Consider the following 15,773-nt stretch of genomic DNA (forward strand, 5'->3'; position numbering starts at 1 on the left):
TCATATATTTGATTCATAATTTCTAACATATTTTAGCTAATAAAAGTTTTGTTTTGACCAGAAATCACGTCGTGCATTTTTGACAGAGATACAGGCCGGACTCGATTATCCGGGGATTCGATTATCCGGGTTTTTAGACTCGATTATCCGGGTGAATAAAAATTTTTTTTTTCACTGGTTTATTTTAAGCCCAAATGTTGTAATTGTCATGCTACATGATGATTCCAACTAGACAAGCATTGATTAACCTCCCTAAAGCTGCAAAATTCCTTTCTTATATCCCTTCTATCGGCGAAAAAAACAAAAATAAATCCTGCGATGATGAAATCAATTTTTTTTACTTAAAAATCATCATCACCATCATCATTATCATCATCGTAATCATCAGTAAAAAAATTGCTGGAAAGAAATTTTATGACTTTAGGGGAGATTGATCAAAAATAAAAAAACATTTATAATACCTAAATATTGAAAAACACGACATACAAAAAATAATATTGTACCAAAAAAAATCATCAGTGAAAAAAATCGTAAGGAAGGATTTTTCTGACTTTTGGGAAGATAGATCAATAATAAATAAAACATTTCTGATACCTAAAAGTCAAAAAACTTGATATACCAAAAAACATTTTGTACCAAAAATGATGATTCGATTATCCGGGTGATTCGATTATCCGGGCTGAAAATAAAAATGAGCACCCGGGTAATCGAGTCCGGGCTGTACTACGGCACTTGTTGCGTCTACTAAAACATGATAGGGTAGACCAACCTCGTGCTTTTTGTCTCAACCTTGAAATGGGGTCAGGCATATATAATTAATATTTTTTGAAACGGTAGTCCTTTTTTTACAATTGACAAAGGGACGGCAGTGTTTGAAAAATTTCAAACAACTGGCAGTCGTGACCCAATGTACGGATTCAGGCTGTACTCCGATTCTGGCACTGGTAAAAATATACAAATTACACAAAATACATACCAAAAATATGATACTATCATTTAGCACTACTTAACGCTATTTTACGCCACATATTGATTTACCTACATATGTATATCGATGATATAAAAAAAAATTGTTATGTTAAAACGGCTTGCGTGTGCTATAGGTTAAGAAAACCAAATTTTTGCAAGTCGATAATTTTTCAGATCGTTTTATTCATTTTAATGATTGAAGGCTGAGTTAAAGTTGTTTTGTACCTTACTGCCTTATACTGAGTGTACGGTCAAATAAACAGCACCACTACGGATCTCTTCTGCCTTGTCTTCTCCATCATTTTCGAAAGAAATTAATGCTTGACTATAGAATAGTAAATAATTGCAGGTAACTAACTGACGCAAAGCAGCAATTGAAACATTCAAAACTATTCTCGAATAAAAGAGTCACTAATTTTCCTCACTTTGAGAATTACTGCGTTACTTCACATGCACAAATATCCCTTCACCCGAGTTTCCTTGTAAGACAACAGTTCCGTAAAAATTCTTGCAGTACCTATGCGCGACTACGAAACTAAAAAAGATTTTTAATCCTGTTCGCACTTATAAGCCCTTTGTCAAAACTAGCGTGAAAACAAAAGCAAAAATACTTCCTTCACATTTTTCTCACGCAAAAACCAAACAAATATTAGCAACTTCGTAGTCGCGAATGTGCATACAATCTGGCAAAAGGAAAGGATTGTTGCTCACTTTTCTGTGACGTTTCACCTTCAGGACATCAATTTGGAGTAGATTCAATGTTTAAAAATGAACTAGGTTGAAAGGAAGGGGTGGTTTTATGCTGCAACAATTTTTTTTACTTTCAGGACGTCAAACTGGACTAGGTTTGTCGCATTCCTAAGAAATCTCGTTGGGACGAGAGGGCTTTATCACTCTTTCTGGCATACTTCCCAAGCACAAATATCAAATTAGTAGAAGTCTAAACGTCGTAAAGAATCTTCGACCTGTTCGGACGAGGGGGTTTTGTTGCTTTTTTTGTAAACATAAAGTAATCGGAATCACAGTAAACAAATTGTGTATTTAACTGTCATCCCTGCCTGTGGAGTAAGGCGATCACAAAGAAAATGTATGGGATAATTTGACCTCGAAACTGTTCGGTAATTTTTACTAATTAGTGATTGAAAAAGAATGTTGCAATTGAAATCACATAATTGCTACATCTCTTATGAGTCGATCGGTATATAAACCATGAAAATCCATTCATAATTGGCAGAGCTATTAGCGTTCAAAATCTTTCATTCTGTCGTGACGCTGGGTTGATTCCAAATTTTGATTTGACACCCTACGGTAAGACGTAGTTTTACGTCAAAAACAGTCCATAAATCGAAAAATTAGCTTGTTTCGAAATGTTCCGACTTTTCCAGGTTTTTTTTGCAAATTTCCAGGCATTTTTAATTAATAAAAGAAAACACTATTTCATTTATTAACAGTGATTTAATAACTTTTTCTTTTACTGTTGTTATTAGATTATTAAATATTTTATTCCTTCTTCAGTGACTGATTTTTTGCTTCGATCGCTTCTGCCTCTCTTCTCGCTTCTTCCGCAATAGCCGCTTTTTTTAGCTTCAAGTTCTCGAGCTTCCGCTTCACGTAATCGCTTTTTTGACTTTTTTCATCCATATTGGTTGCCGCCGGCCTGCGCCGAGCTTGGTCCTCAAGATACAGATCATGTGAATTTCTAACAAGATTTATCATTCTCTTGGAAATTTCAACCTATGTAAAAACTTGACGGCGTACCACTAAGCACTCCTCCTTCATGTTTTCGAAGAGGCAACCGGAGTTGACAGAAAAGCCCCGTTCGACGTTGACATTACCATGCGATAGGCAGCACACTATTCGAACGACCAGAAGCAATTCAGGCGCAGCAAGCCTAATGTATTTGCCCAAAATACGTCGAAACACTTTTTTTTGTTAGATTATAGTCACTTTAACAGCTTGGGTCATTCGTGACTTCTGCGGGGTTGGGATTTGAACCCGGGTCCTCGGCGTGAGAGGCGTGAATGCTAACCACTACGTCGAGACTGGCCCCTCTAAACGCATTTGTTTCATGTTATATGTTTGAAAATGTGTTTTTTTCAGTATTGTCTGCTCACGATATTTCCGTAACGCTGCATCAGCTGATGATCCGGTAATCCTTACAGCATCGGACAGAATGGTCAGCAAGCTTTCCATATGACGTTTCGCCAATTTTTCGTTATTTGCCAGCAAAGCTGGATCTAATGCACTGCACCCTCTGGTTAACGAATACATTAATGGCGATCTTACGAGCAACTTGCAAATTACAGCTTTCAAAAAGCTTTTGCATTGCAGTTGAAACTGCAGTTTACCCTTTTCCTTTACAGACGGACGGAAGTTTTTGAGTGCCTTTTTTGTGTCAAACCCAAGATTTATCTCTTTGACTGGTAACAGATTATTTTCGTTCTTCACCATATCGATAGTCACAGTTGATACTTTTTGAAGCATCTTTGGCTTCATGAACCGATCCATAATTCGTTTCATTATTTGACTGAGAGTTCCGTGCAAAAATGAAACCATGGGACCATCTGATGATATTCTTTTAAAAATTCCTCAACCTCCGCAGCCATTAGTTGGCCACGCAGCCAAAAGGAAACTGCAAAATCCACTTATCAAGATAGCGACGCGTTTGGTTGGGTTATCGGCACATATTGTGCCTTTTCCTACATCTATTGCAGATTACCACCGAGCGAGAAGTTTAAATCTAATTGGTTTTTACTGGCAGGACGACGACACTACCCAACAAACATTTTTGTTGATTAGTAGCTTATTCAACCATTGTATAGCTAATTACCGGGTTATTAGCGCTTGATAAGCTGTTATACGACAAAAATGTTTGTTGGGTATGCCGGCCCTTACGACTTGCAAGGTACTGCACGTGACGTTGTTCGTCTGTCAGTGTGTGTTAGCCGCGATTCTCGGCGCGGGTTTTCGAGGGAAAACCAGTAAAAACCAGTTAGATTTAAATTTCTCGTTCGGTGGTAATCTGCAATAGATGTAGGAAGAGGCACAATATGTGTCGATAACCCAACCAAACGCGTCGCTATCTTGATAAGTGGATTTTACAGTCTCCTTTTGTCCAGCGCCTCTATGGTTCAAAGGTACAAGTACCAGCGAACCACATGCCCTGGCGGGTGTTGTGGTTTCGAATCCGGCTATAATCTCAGATTATAGCTTGGTTCGACTCATGCACCTTCCAGCATTGGACAAAAGGTAGGAGTCAAAATGACTACTTGTCAAGCGTAGCTACCAATATCCCCCCCCCCTCCTTTCTTTTCCGCTCTTCCCCTCCTTCACCAAAAATTTTCATTTCTTTCCCCTACCGTCTCTTCATCAATTGTAGAACCATCGTTTCAAAAAATATTAATATACTAGCTGACCCGGCAAACTTCGTACTGCCACCAACTGAAATAAATGACGTAAATTTTGTAAATTTTGGATGTACTCAAAATGCAGGTTAAATTTTGTACGTTTTTTGAGAAATTTATCTTTTAGGGAAATGGTTAATTGACCGGATTTTCATAGAACGTCTGTTTCTTACAACTGTGCTAAACCAGTAGTTGGAAATGGCAATATTTCCAAAATCGTAAAATTTATTGTCAAATATACGTTAAAAACATGTGGAAAATTACAATTGCCAGAGGGAACGGTAGAAGTAAGTAATGAAACAATTAGCGAATTTGTTTATTCAATCCGGGTTGGTACTGGATGAATTGTTTGTGTTCATAGTCTATAGGATCTAACAAATTGAGACCAGGCGTGAAGGGAAAAGAGCGGAAGATGAAGTCCCGCTTAAGAAGTTGTGTACCGCAATCTTTCATCCAAGCTGGGGGATTTCATGGATCGAACCAAGTAGTTTTCGGAGCATTACAACTGGATTCGAACTCACTCCTCCTCTCAGGACATGTGGCTCGCCGGTGGTAATGATCCTTTGAACCACAGAAGTGCTGGCCAAAACAGAGGCTCCACAACCCCCTTATTAAGCGTGTGAGGTATTGCAGACTCTGCCATTTGGCAGGTTGAGTTAGTTTTAGACACAAATTGTGCCTCTTCCTCCGTCTACTGTAAAAACCACCGACCGAAATGTTAATTTTTCAATTGCTAGTACCTAACAGTTGTGCCAATTTATTTTTTGTTAAAGTAGACTCGATGATGTTAGATAGCGCCTAATTCCGTCTACTGCAGTGAACTGTCTAATGATATGCAACATATATTCAAAACTTTTTGAGAACAGAACCATTGCACCACCAACTATATTTTCATTGCCATTGTCGTTATCAATTTGACATTTTGCATGTTGTTTTTTACGCAAATTGTTCCTTTATTAAAAAAATAATTTTTTGACACTTTCGAGCACATTTTCTCTATCATAATCAGACCTTTGTTATGAATTCCACCATAATTTTTGAATTTAAATTTGATATTCATATGTATGTATTGAGAATGTAACATTCATTAGATCTTTAATTTTATTTGATTTATCAATCAAACGGCAAGAATTTGTCGAATGAATTACAGTACTGAATTTGAATAACTTATTCTCAAACAATCACCTCTGTTAGTATATTATACCGATCCGATGGGTTTCATTATTCCTGAAAATAGGTATAATCAACGTTATATTGCTAATTTCCTGTCTGCTCCTCAAACATACGAAAATGCAAATAAATGTACGCTTTGTCTTAAACCCTTTTTTGTATTCTTTATTACTTTGGTATTTCAAAACTATTTGAAACAGAACCATAATTTTACGATTTATTCTAATGGGTTACATATACTTTTAGTGCTAGGTTATTCCAGCTAATATTCTTTTCAAGTATGTACAACTTTTATTTAAATTGTTTAATACCTAAAATATATTCTTCACTTGACGGTCATATAGCTTCATGTCTAATTTATTCAGTCATTGAAACATTTGTAAACATGCATTAGAAACGCATACAACGTAGAAAGTTTCCTGATGTTCTGGCTAGTTTCATTAATTTGATAAATGATATGAAAGAATTAGTTTTAGACTGTTAGGCTCTCTGATAAACTGAACCCACAACGCATTATACAACGTTTGTTATTTTTTAAATTTGCTAGTCCATAAAACTGTTTGAATATATGAATATTGCATATCATATTACGGGCAGCTACAGCAAACGGAATTAGGCGTTATCTAAAGCTATCGAGTTTACTTTTACACAAAATAAATTTACAGCCAGCTTAACTGTTGAGTGTTATAAATTTAAAAATCAACATTTTCCACATGTTTCCAATGAATATTTGGCAATAAGCTTAAGGATTCTGTAAAGATTACCATTTTTACTAATGGTTTAACATAGTTGTAACGAACAGATGTTTTGTGAAAATCCGGCACAGCTGATCATTTAATCAAAGTTACCCTCATCAACATGTTTGCTTGCCCAGCAACGACGCTGCTTCATAGTGAACGCGACGCCGGTTGATTTGCACCGATAATAATCATAGTAATCTAAAACATTGCGTATACGGCGAATGGCGGGAAAAGTAAAATATCGGTTTTTTACTATTTTCCAGCTTTTCACGTAGATTTTCATTTTTTTTTTACGTATAAACCTGACGCTAACCAAAACACACCAACTGGAAAAAGAATCATGCAATTCCGTTCAGCCGTTCTTGAGTTTATCCCTTACAAACAATCGCATAGGTATGACCGCATTTCAAGGTCAAGACTAAAAACTTGAGATTAGTCTATAATCAGTTTCTGCATACATGATTTTAATGACGAAAAAATGATGCCCTCAGTATGTTCATGAAAAAAACTTTTGTGGGTTTGAACAATAATCTTTTTATTACCGTAGGACTACGTCTTACCGCAGGGTGTCAATAACTTATTTGCACCGGACGGACAGCTCTTGGCGGACGTTTTAAACATAAAATGGTTGCAATCGTTGATTAATGACATTTAGTCAATTTCTAAAGCATTTACATTAAATTTATTCATATCGAAAAAGGGTCTCGATTTTGGCACGGTTTCGATTTTGGCAACATAGGCGACACGCATTTGTTGCCAAATTCGAAATCCTACTGTATTTCGTAAAAAATGCGTATTTTTTCAAAGGAGTCTTTGGAGAAGTTTATTATTAAAATACAGCGTATTTTATTACACTATTAGTGTTATCGTGAACCTACCTGTTAACGTGTTACAACTTTTATTTTTTAAAGGCGCCCAAAATTTTTTTGAGTAAGTGTACAGGAATGTATTTTTGAATTCTTTTTGCGTGCTTCGATATAACGTACATATTGAAAATGTAAGTCCATGCGTTTTCGTTTTCACGGCATATTACATATCTGCGTATAATATGCCCAAAACAAAAATTTTCTTTCAGCTTTTCAGCTTTTTCAGGTTTTTATCGCTGCTGGAAGAAGCATGGTGATTATTGGCTTTGAAAGTTTTCTTTATTACCTAGAGTCGATGTGTAAAAGATTTTCCGATCGATTGGCAAAAATATTGCAAATCCATCAGAAAATTGCTGAGTTACTGGGACCTATTTTGAACTCCTTCGGAAAACGGAAACTGTACATAATTTGAACACTTCCATTTGATTTTACTGAATGTGTCCAAATTACATACAGCTACAGATAGAATCCGAAGTACATCAAACATTTCAATTGGCTACATCAAAGTTTCAATTTTTTGAATTGACTCCCTACCTTCGATACCTTCCACTAATACGTAGTCATTCGTCAAAAAATTTCAGCCCAAAACTCCTTGTGAAAAGCCCCGCTTTGACAACATTAAATTGTCACTCCGTTGACAAAAACGAACAGGCCCTGTACTTCAAAGAACACCCCTACAAAACCACCCTTCCGAATGAATCGACGATTCATTCCTGCCTGAATACATATTCCTATCTATACTGATACAACTGCACTTTGATGCCAGCGCAGCGCAGGCAGTATCGAGTCGAGAGGTGATAAACAACACTCAACAGCGCCAGCGGTCGCCGCAACCGCCACCAACACCACTATTATACCGGACTGACTGACAGCCAGCCAAGCCAGTAGTAGTTAGCCAGCCGCAGCAGCAAGCTGCAAAGGTGATGTAGGTGAGGCGAAACTCAAGCCACTTTGCAACAGCCTGAATTCGATCATTCAGTTGTGAGTTTAGTCTGAAAGCGTTGCGATGTCTTGACCGTTCCCCGTGCGATAGAGGTGCTAAATGGCGAGTGTGCTTATTTTTCTTCATCGGAGTGGAGTTTCAGTTGAGCTATAAAGTTGATGCAAAAGATTAACTGCATTCTTGCGGTGGCAACGTTTGCGGCGAGTTCTCGGGAAACGTGTGGTGCTATATTAAACCTGTTTTAAGCGGATGTTAAAATTGGAGTTTATTTTTCTGTCTTCAAAGTGCTTTACTTCGGAATAACGTGTCTTTTGAGATAACAATCTCGGGGAAAGAAAATCCGGTGCGCATCAAAAGAAAACCAGCGGAAGAGATCCTCAATTTTTTGGCTGTAGTTTACCCAATAGGGAGCAGCGGCTTCTGAAGTGTTTGTGTGCGCCGTCTCTCAGGGGAAGCAGTGTAACCACCGCCCAAGAGCCACTGTTCGTGATACTACAATTATATGGTAAATTCAAAGAAAGGAGTGAAAAAACGTTCGAGTGTTTCTTAATAACAGCTTACATACAGAAGAAGTTGTATTACCTCGTTGTTCGAAGTGCAAAGATTCCCAAGTGTGTGCTACAATCGAGCAGAAAACACAAACGCTGTGAGTTTTTGCTTTATTTAGTCCAGACATCCATACATCTGCAGATAGTTTCGTATATACGACAGCGGAAAATCTGGAGTTGCAAGCCCGTTCCGAGCCAGCGACTCGAGAAAAGAAGGTAACCGGGCCCTTCCTTGCCTGAGCTATCATCACCAACATTACCACCACCAGTAAAAACAACAATAACGACAATACATCATTCGGGTCGGGTAGTTGACTGCATCAGCACTGCCAGCATAGCATAGGGAGGAGGCAGCATAAAAAGCCACAGCTGCACGGATAGCGATTTGGTGAACGGAGCAGAACAAGTTGTGGAATCTTCTGTTTTGTTGCTTCTACCATCATCGCGCATCGCCAAGGTGCGATCTTGTTGGCCGGGTTCGCTTTCCTGCAGTCTTCTAAAGACCGGCCAACTTTGGCTTTGGTGACCGGTTGTTGTTGTTGTTGTTGGCAGCAAGCGGCGAAGGAGCGTTCAAGTGTGCGGTTCTGAGGTAAGCATGAGAGCTTCACAGCCCCATTTTTGCTTTTAACTGTGTTGCATGCTGGTAACTTTATTTTGCTCCCTTACATATCCACCGAGTTTGGCTAGACTGTTTCCCTTAGATTGGAAATCGAACCTACTTTTAAAGGAAGTTCTTGAGCTAACTTTTAAAATTATGAAAACTTTTTTGCTGTTGAATGGAGTCTAATGGATAATATATCCATATTATTCAGCGATGATTTCCCAACTCTTCGAGCACAGACGTTAGAAAAAGACCCTTACAGTAGTTCCGCTTTCCCTCTTGGTTTGGATATTTTGTGTGTGTGAATCGACCGAATTGCCCACATTTTTCTGTCAATAAACTGTGCTGGCGATTGTCTTCTCGAACGCTTGTATCCGCTCTAGCGGGAAGTACAAGTCCAAAACGGCATAAGGGGAAACGGTTTGGTGATGTGAAAATCGCGTTCTAAATACTTTCTATCTATGGTTGCGGCATACGCATCATCCGTTCAGTTGCTTTTGTTAGTTAGTCTAGAGGAGCTTCATTCATCACTTGCCACCTCAGTACAATAAACCGTGCTTCTCTTTTGTGAGAGTCATGCATTCTGATCTCGTCGATTGTGCTTATTTTCAACCGTCTTGTATATATTTTTTGTTGTTGAAAGAGAAGGCTTATCCATCTACATTCGTATTCACAAAGTGCAACAAATTGAATTTCTCCACCGTTGCAAGTCGGTATGGCGAGGATTTATGCAGCTAATAAAGCCTATTTGCGAGTGGTATTTTAACTACATTGCTCCTTTGGCCACTGATGTTGAATAATCATTGCGGACGGGAATCTGATTCATTCGCATGGCGGTTCCACAGGAATGAATTTTAATAAATTAACAGTTTAGTGCGAAATAACGTGTGTGAGTCAATCAATACGACAAGTACCAAAACATCAGCACCTAAATTTATCGCACAAATAGTGGTGAATTTTGATATTTCTGCCACGGATCGGTGTTGTTTTTCTTTCATTCACCATCGTTCCGTTTTGTCGTAAAGAAAGTACCGAAACGTCCACTAATCCGTTTCTGGATTATCAGATGAGCTTGGACTTTGTTATATCACAAGCAGTACGACCGGTGACTATCCTCAAAGCACAACGAGTTTGTTTGTTTTTGTGTCCGACTGCACGAACCTATTAGGACAAATGATAACATATGTTCTCGAATTTATATAAAACTAGCTGACCCGACAAACTTCGTATTGCCACAAATTAACCTGTGTTGTACATAAATCATGAATCTCGGATGATCTTTGTCACCATCTCGAGTTTTGCAAGCCCCCCAGTGGGCGGCGCTTCCGACGGCGGGTCACCGGCAACACCCGCGACCGTCTCGTCCTGAATGATCTAGTGTTACTATAGATAGTTTTTGTGGTCTTGTATTGACTAATGTTTTATGGAAGAGTCTCGAATTTCTCGAGTTCGATTAGTTTTTGAGTTTCGCAAAAATTTCTGTTTTATTTGTATGAGAGTCCATATCCCCCTACCACAGGGGTGAGAGGTCTCTAACTATCGTAAAATAAATTCAAGACTCCAAAATCTCCCACATGCCAAATTTGGTTCCATCTGCTTGATTAGTTCTAGAGTTATGAGGAAATTTGTATTTCGTTTGTATGAGAGCCCCCCCTCTTAAAAAGGTAAGGGGTCCTTATTTACCATAGAAAATATTCTTGCCCTCGAAAACTTTCACATGCCAAATTTGGTTCCATTTGCTTGATTAGTTCTTCAGTTATGAGGAAATTTGTATTTCATGTCTATAGGATCCCCCCCTCATAAAACGGGGAGGGGTCCCAATTCAACATAAAAAAAATTTCTGTCTCCAAAAACACCCACATGCCAAATTTCGTTCCATTTGCTTAATTACTTCTCGAGTTATGAGGAAAATTGTGTTTCTTTGGTACAGGAGCCCCCCCTCTTAAAGTGGGGAGGGGTCCTAATTTACTATAGAAACTATTGTTGCCCTCGAAAACCTTCACATGCCAAATTTGGTTCCATTTGCTTAATTAGTTCTCGAGTTATGAGGAAATTTGTATCGAAGCTCCCCCTTTTAAAGAGGAGAGGAGTAATAATTCCCCTTATAAAGAGAGGAGGGGTCTCAATTTACCATAGAATAAATTCTTGTCACCGAAAACACCCACATGCCAAATTTTGTTCTATTTGCTTGATTAGTTGTCGAGTTATGCAGAAATTTGTGTTTCATTTGTATGGGAGCCCCTCCTCTTAGTGGGGGGAGGGGTTTCTAACCATCACTAAAACCTTTCCTGGCCCCAGAAAACCTTTACATGTATATTTTCATGCCGATTGGTTCAGTAGTTTTCGATTCTATAAGGAACATACGGACAGACAGACAGACAGACAGACAGAAATCCTTCTTTATAGGTATAGATTGGTAGAAACCTGTTTTATATAATTTATTTCGAATGTTTGGATCACCGTTCAATTATATGTTTGGGTTTGGTTGATTTTTTTCGGTGAGGAATGAAACAGTTTTAGATTTTCTGCGTTACGCGTTTCAGCCTACTGTATTTCATTCAGCCATCTTCGGACGCCTATTTAGAGGTAGAATTACAGAAATTACAAGTCGTCAAGTATTAGTAACACAAAATTTAGATTTAACAAGAAACATTTAACATCAACATTTGAACTTTTTCTTAACAAAAACTCTAGTCGGATACATTTTTTTACTTAACAAACTCTAGTTGGATACATTTTTTTTTTTTTTTTTTTTTTACATACAAACTTGCACTTACAAGAAAACACGTCTTAATCCTATGAATGTTTCATACTAATTATGTAGTTTCGTCAGTTAGTGTTCTGCAGGTTTGAGTTCCCTTGGGTTGTGTTGTATTTTGTTTGAAATTGGCGAAGTTTTGGGATCAGACCATCATATGCAGTATTGAAGTTGCCACACTCACGCTGTAGATTGACAGTTTTTTCCTCGCCGAGCACTTTTATATGGAACACCTCTGCCGTCAGCCTGGTCTCCTGGTCGTCGATGCGTGTTATCACTCGGGTGTTATCGAAGCGGAAAAGGTGTCCTTCCTGGATGGAGTGTTGGGCTAATCCAGTTCTAGCATCCTTCTTCTTGGTATCATTTTTGTGCTCCGCTATCCTTACTTCCAGTTTCCTTCCCGTTTGTCCTACGTACACTTTGCCATCGTCGGTGCCGCAGGGAACAGAGTATATTACATTTGTCTGTTTTCCTGGTGCGACAGGATCTTTCAGTTTGCTGTAAACTTTATGTTTGATCTTGTTTTTAGGTTTGCAGGCGAGCTGAATGTCATATTTCCGTAGAATTTTGCTTAGTTTTTCACTTAGCCCTGGTACATAGGTGCTTGAAGCATATTTTAGTTGTGGTTTTTCATTAGTACTTCCGGTGGATGTACTCAGACTGTTGTAATGTTTGTGGACTCGTTGTTTAGTGATTTTGTTGATAAACCAAAAAAAAAAAAAAAAAAAAAATGTATCCAACTAGAGTTTGTTAAGTAAAAAAATGTATCCGACTAGAGTTTTTGTTAAGAAAAAGTTCAAATGTTGATGTTAAATGTTTCTTGTTAAATCTAAATTTTGTGTTACTAATACTTGACGACTTGTAATTTCTGTAATTCTACCTCTAAATAGGCGTCCGAAGATGGCTGAATGAAATACAGTAGGCTGAAACGCGTAACGCAGAAAATCTAAAACTGTTTCATTCCTCACCGAAAAAAATCAACCAAACCCAAACATACTGTTTTATATAAATTTGTCACTGTAGGTATTTGATAATGAAAAACACCGCGTTTTATGTTGCTGTTTGGAACAATGAAGAGATTTAGTTAAAAGGTTTTAACACATACACTTTATAGTTTAGATCTGACACGAAGGGATTGTCACCAATTTTTATCTATAGTCAATGATTTTGCTGGCGAAAGTTCGGTCTCAGGATTATTCAGCTCTTTTTCCTTCTACGTAGAGTTAGGTATTTAGCTACCGCAACAAAAGTTCTATCCCACCATAGTTAAGTTACGTTTAAAGGTTGAACACGAAAATAAACGGGCACGACAATCTGGTTAGAGTAAAATAATGCACTTTATTTTTTATTTTTCAGTATATTGGCTAATGATTACTGAGTATCATGCTTGTTGTGAGACTATTCTTTCTGCCATACTCCTAGTCCTTATTATAGCCCATCACCCGCACTTTTCCCCAAACATTACCATTCTTCCTTTGTGCCAGCTGTTTTCTGGATTGTTTGGCAACCACATTGCATTTCCGTTTGAACTTTTCGTCGTTTGCAGTTCACCTTCCTTCTTTTGTTGACCTTTACAATCGACCTGTATTCCTTAATCCACCTTACTCCCGAAATGTTGACAGCATTCCACCCGTTGGAGATAATAGTGACGCCATTGTCGTTGTACCACTGTTTGGTCGAATTCAAATAGTTACGGCTCGTCTAGTCAAATAAGAAAAGGCGATCAATCTCATGTTGCTCCATAAGAGAGGCAATGGATAATAATGATTTGGAACTTCGATTCTTCAGCGGTCATCTGCAATGCTTTCTGGAAAACTATGTAACTATGCATTCACACTTACCCTCTCCTACGTACTACGTTACACACTTACACTCGCTTACTTTTGAATATTCTTACCTACAAATGCATCATGAAGAATACCAAGCTACGCTTGCCGCAATGAGGCAAGAATTCTGGTCACTTTATGGTCAAAAACTATCAGTTTAGTCCTCCGAAGTTGTCACTGATGTTTTCGTTCGAACTCTATACCGATCCAACAACCGATGGGACGGTTGCTATCCACTCAATTACGCCCCGCCCGTTTATTCTTCACAATTGGCGTTGACTTTGGTGGGTCCCTTTATTTGAAACCTCCCCACCGTAAAGAAGCTTCAAAAAAAGTAATACTGTTTTAATTTGTTTCTTGAACAAGACAATACATGTTGAATAGATCGTGGACTGCAACAGCTCTGTCTCCCCTAGTAGTGCAGTTGTTAAAAACCGTTTATGGCAACCGATTTGTGACTAATTTCAGTCATAAATGAGTTGCTGCAACTAGAAGTTTCAAATATGTGCTGCTAGATTCGTCCGCTCTGCGTACATTCACTAGGTTTATGGGCTGTTATCGTAGATCCTTTCGTATAATACGATTAATTTTTAAGGTACAAAACATTAATTGCGCGAGTTATACAAAATCTCAACAACAAATCTGTACGGCATGGCATCAGATTGGAGTTGTCGTGACAAGGTGCTCCCAATTTTGGGGGACTATGGGAGGCAGCAGTGCGCTCCATAAAGAATTGCCTATAAAAGGAAATTTGTACCAACCAACTAAGCCACGAAAACTTCGGCACTCTATTAGTTTAAATATCAGCATTCCTGAACTCTAGATCGTTAGCCCCTTTATAAAGCGATCCAAAAGAACCATACCCAGTAGCCGCTTACACCACTATCAACAACTGCAAAAAATCAATAAGTATCACCAATGCCATTCATATTCCAGCCAATAAGCATTTAAGTCACCTTAAATGCTACTTAAAAACTACTTTGGCAAAATATATAGCTACTTTACTGTAAATCCTCTGAATTTTGGATACCAATTTAATGAATTTAGGTAGTCAAAAAGCGAATAAACAGCGATGAGCTATATACAATGCCTGATATTCTAACGAGCGACTGATTTACTGCTTATGTTAATGCTTATTGCTTACCTGCGAATGTTCAAACGGTACCGGCGTTGGAGGCAGGAATACATCAAGAACCTTTAGCAAACAAATAAGAGTGTTCAACGCAATGTCATCCGCATCGGCAGTATAGTGGTTCTTTGAGAGGATAACTTACGGTGGCCCCTAGCGAGAATAGTTCAGTTTCAGCTGTACAGGTCGCTGCAGTCGCGATCAAGACATAGTTTACCCTGTGCGCTGTGCTATCTCCATACAGATGTTACCGACAATTTCAGTGACCCCAGAGCATGAAATGTGTGGGCTAAAAACTAGTTTCAAGGCGGGAAGAAACGTTTAGTGAAAAGTTTAAGTACAAATTGTAATTGAAGCTAAATACGACGCAATTTTACGACAGGACACGATAAAAACTGTTACACATTTACTACTTTCAGGCAGCATCATAGCGTGCAGATAACTAGACTGGCCCCCGTCAATGGCGCTAGCTCTAGGAGGCGCCTAAAACAGCTTTAACCTCATTAAAGTGCAGTAAAGTAGTGGATATAGAGAGTTGCACGAATCTAATTCTAAAAAATAATAAACTTCAAAGAAACGCTGATTTGAGAAACGAGGGGGCGCCAAATCGGGTCTTCACCAGGCCCACCACAATAGCACGCTAAGGCTTTTCAACTAGAAATATAATGAAAAAATGTGGTTCGCAATCTTCACACTTAAAAAAAAGTGCCGAGGTCAGCAAAATTTTGCCGAGATTGGGACAGCCGAGCGTTCGATAATTTTTTTTATGATGCCAAACGTTAGTAAAGATCCGTAAACATCGATTTGCAAAACTGAAAT

General features: G+C 38.4%; 1 protein-coding gene across 1 annotated transcript in view; it reads left to right on the forward strand.

Moving 5' to 3' along the window:
- Positions 1–8,457: 8,457 nt before the first annotated feature.
- LOC128741812 (uncharacterized) overlaps positions 8,458–15,773 on the forward strand; it is a 261,707-nt gene continuing 254,391 nt past the window's right edge. The window contains exon 1 of the mRNA XM_053837872.1: positions 8,458–9,229. The gene's annotated coding sequence lies outside the window, so the exon portion shown is untranslated. The remainder of the gene's footprint in view (positions 9,230–15,773) is intronic.

Source organism: Sabethes cyaneus, chromosome 3 (assembly GCF_943734655.1).
Source record: "Sabethes cyaneus chromosome 3, idSabCyanKW18_F2, whole genome shotgun sequence".
Classification (NCBI taxonomy): Eukaryota; Metazoa; Arthropoda; class Insecta; order Diptera; family Culicidae; genus Sabethes; species Sabethes cyaneus.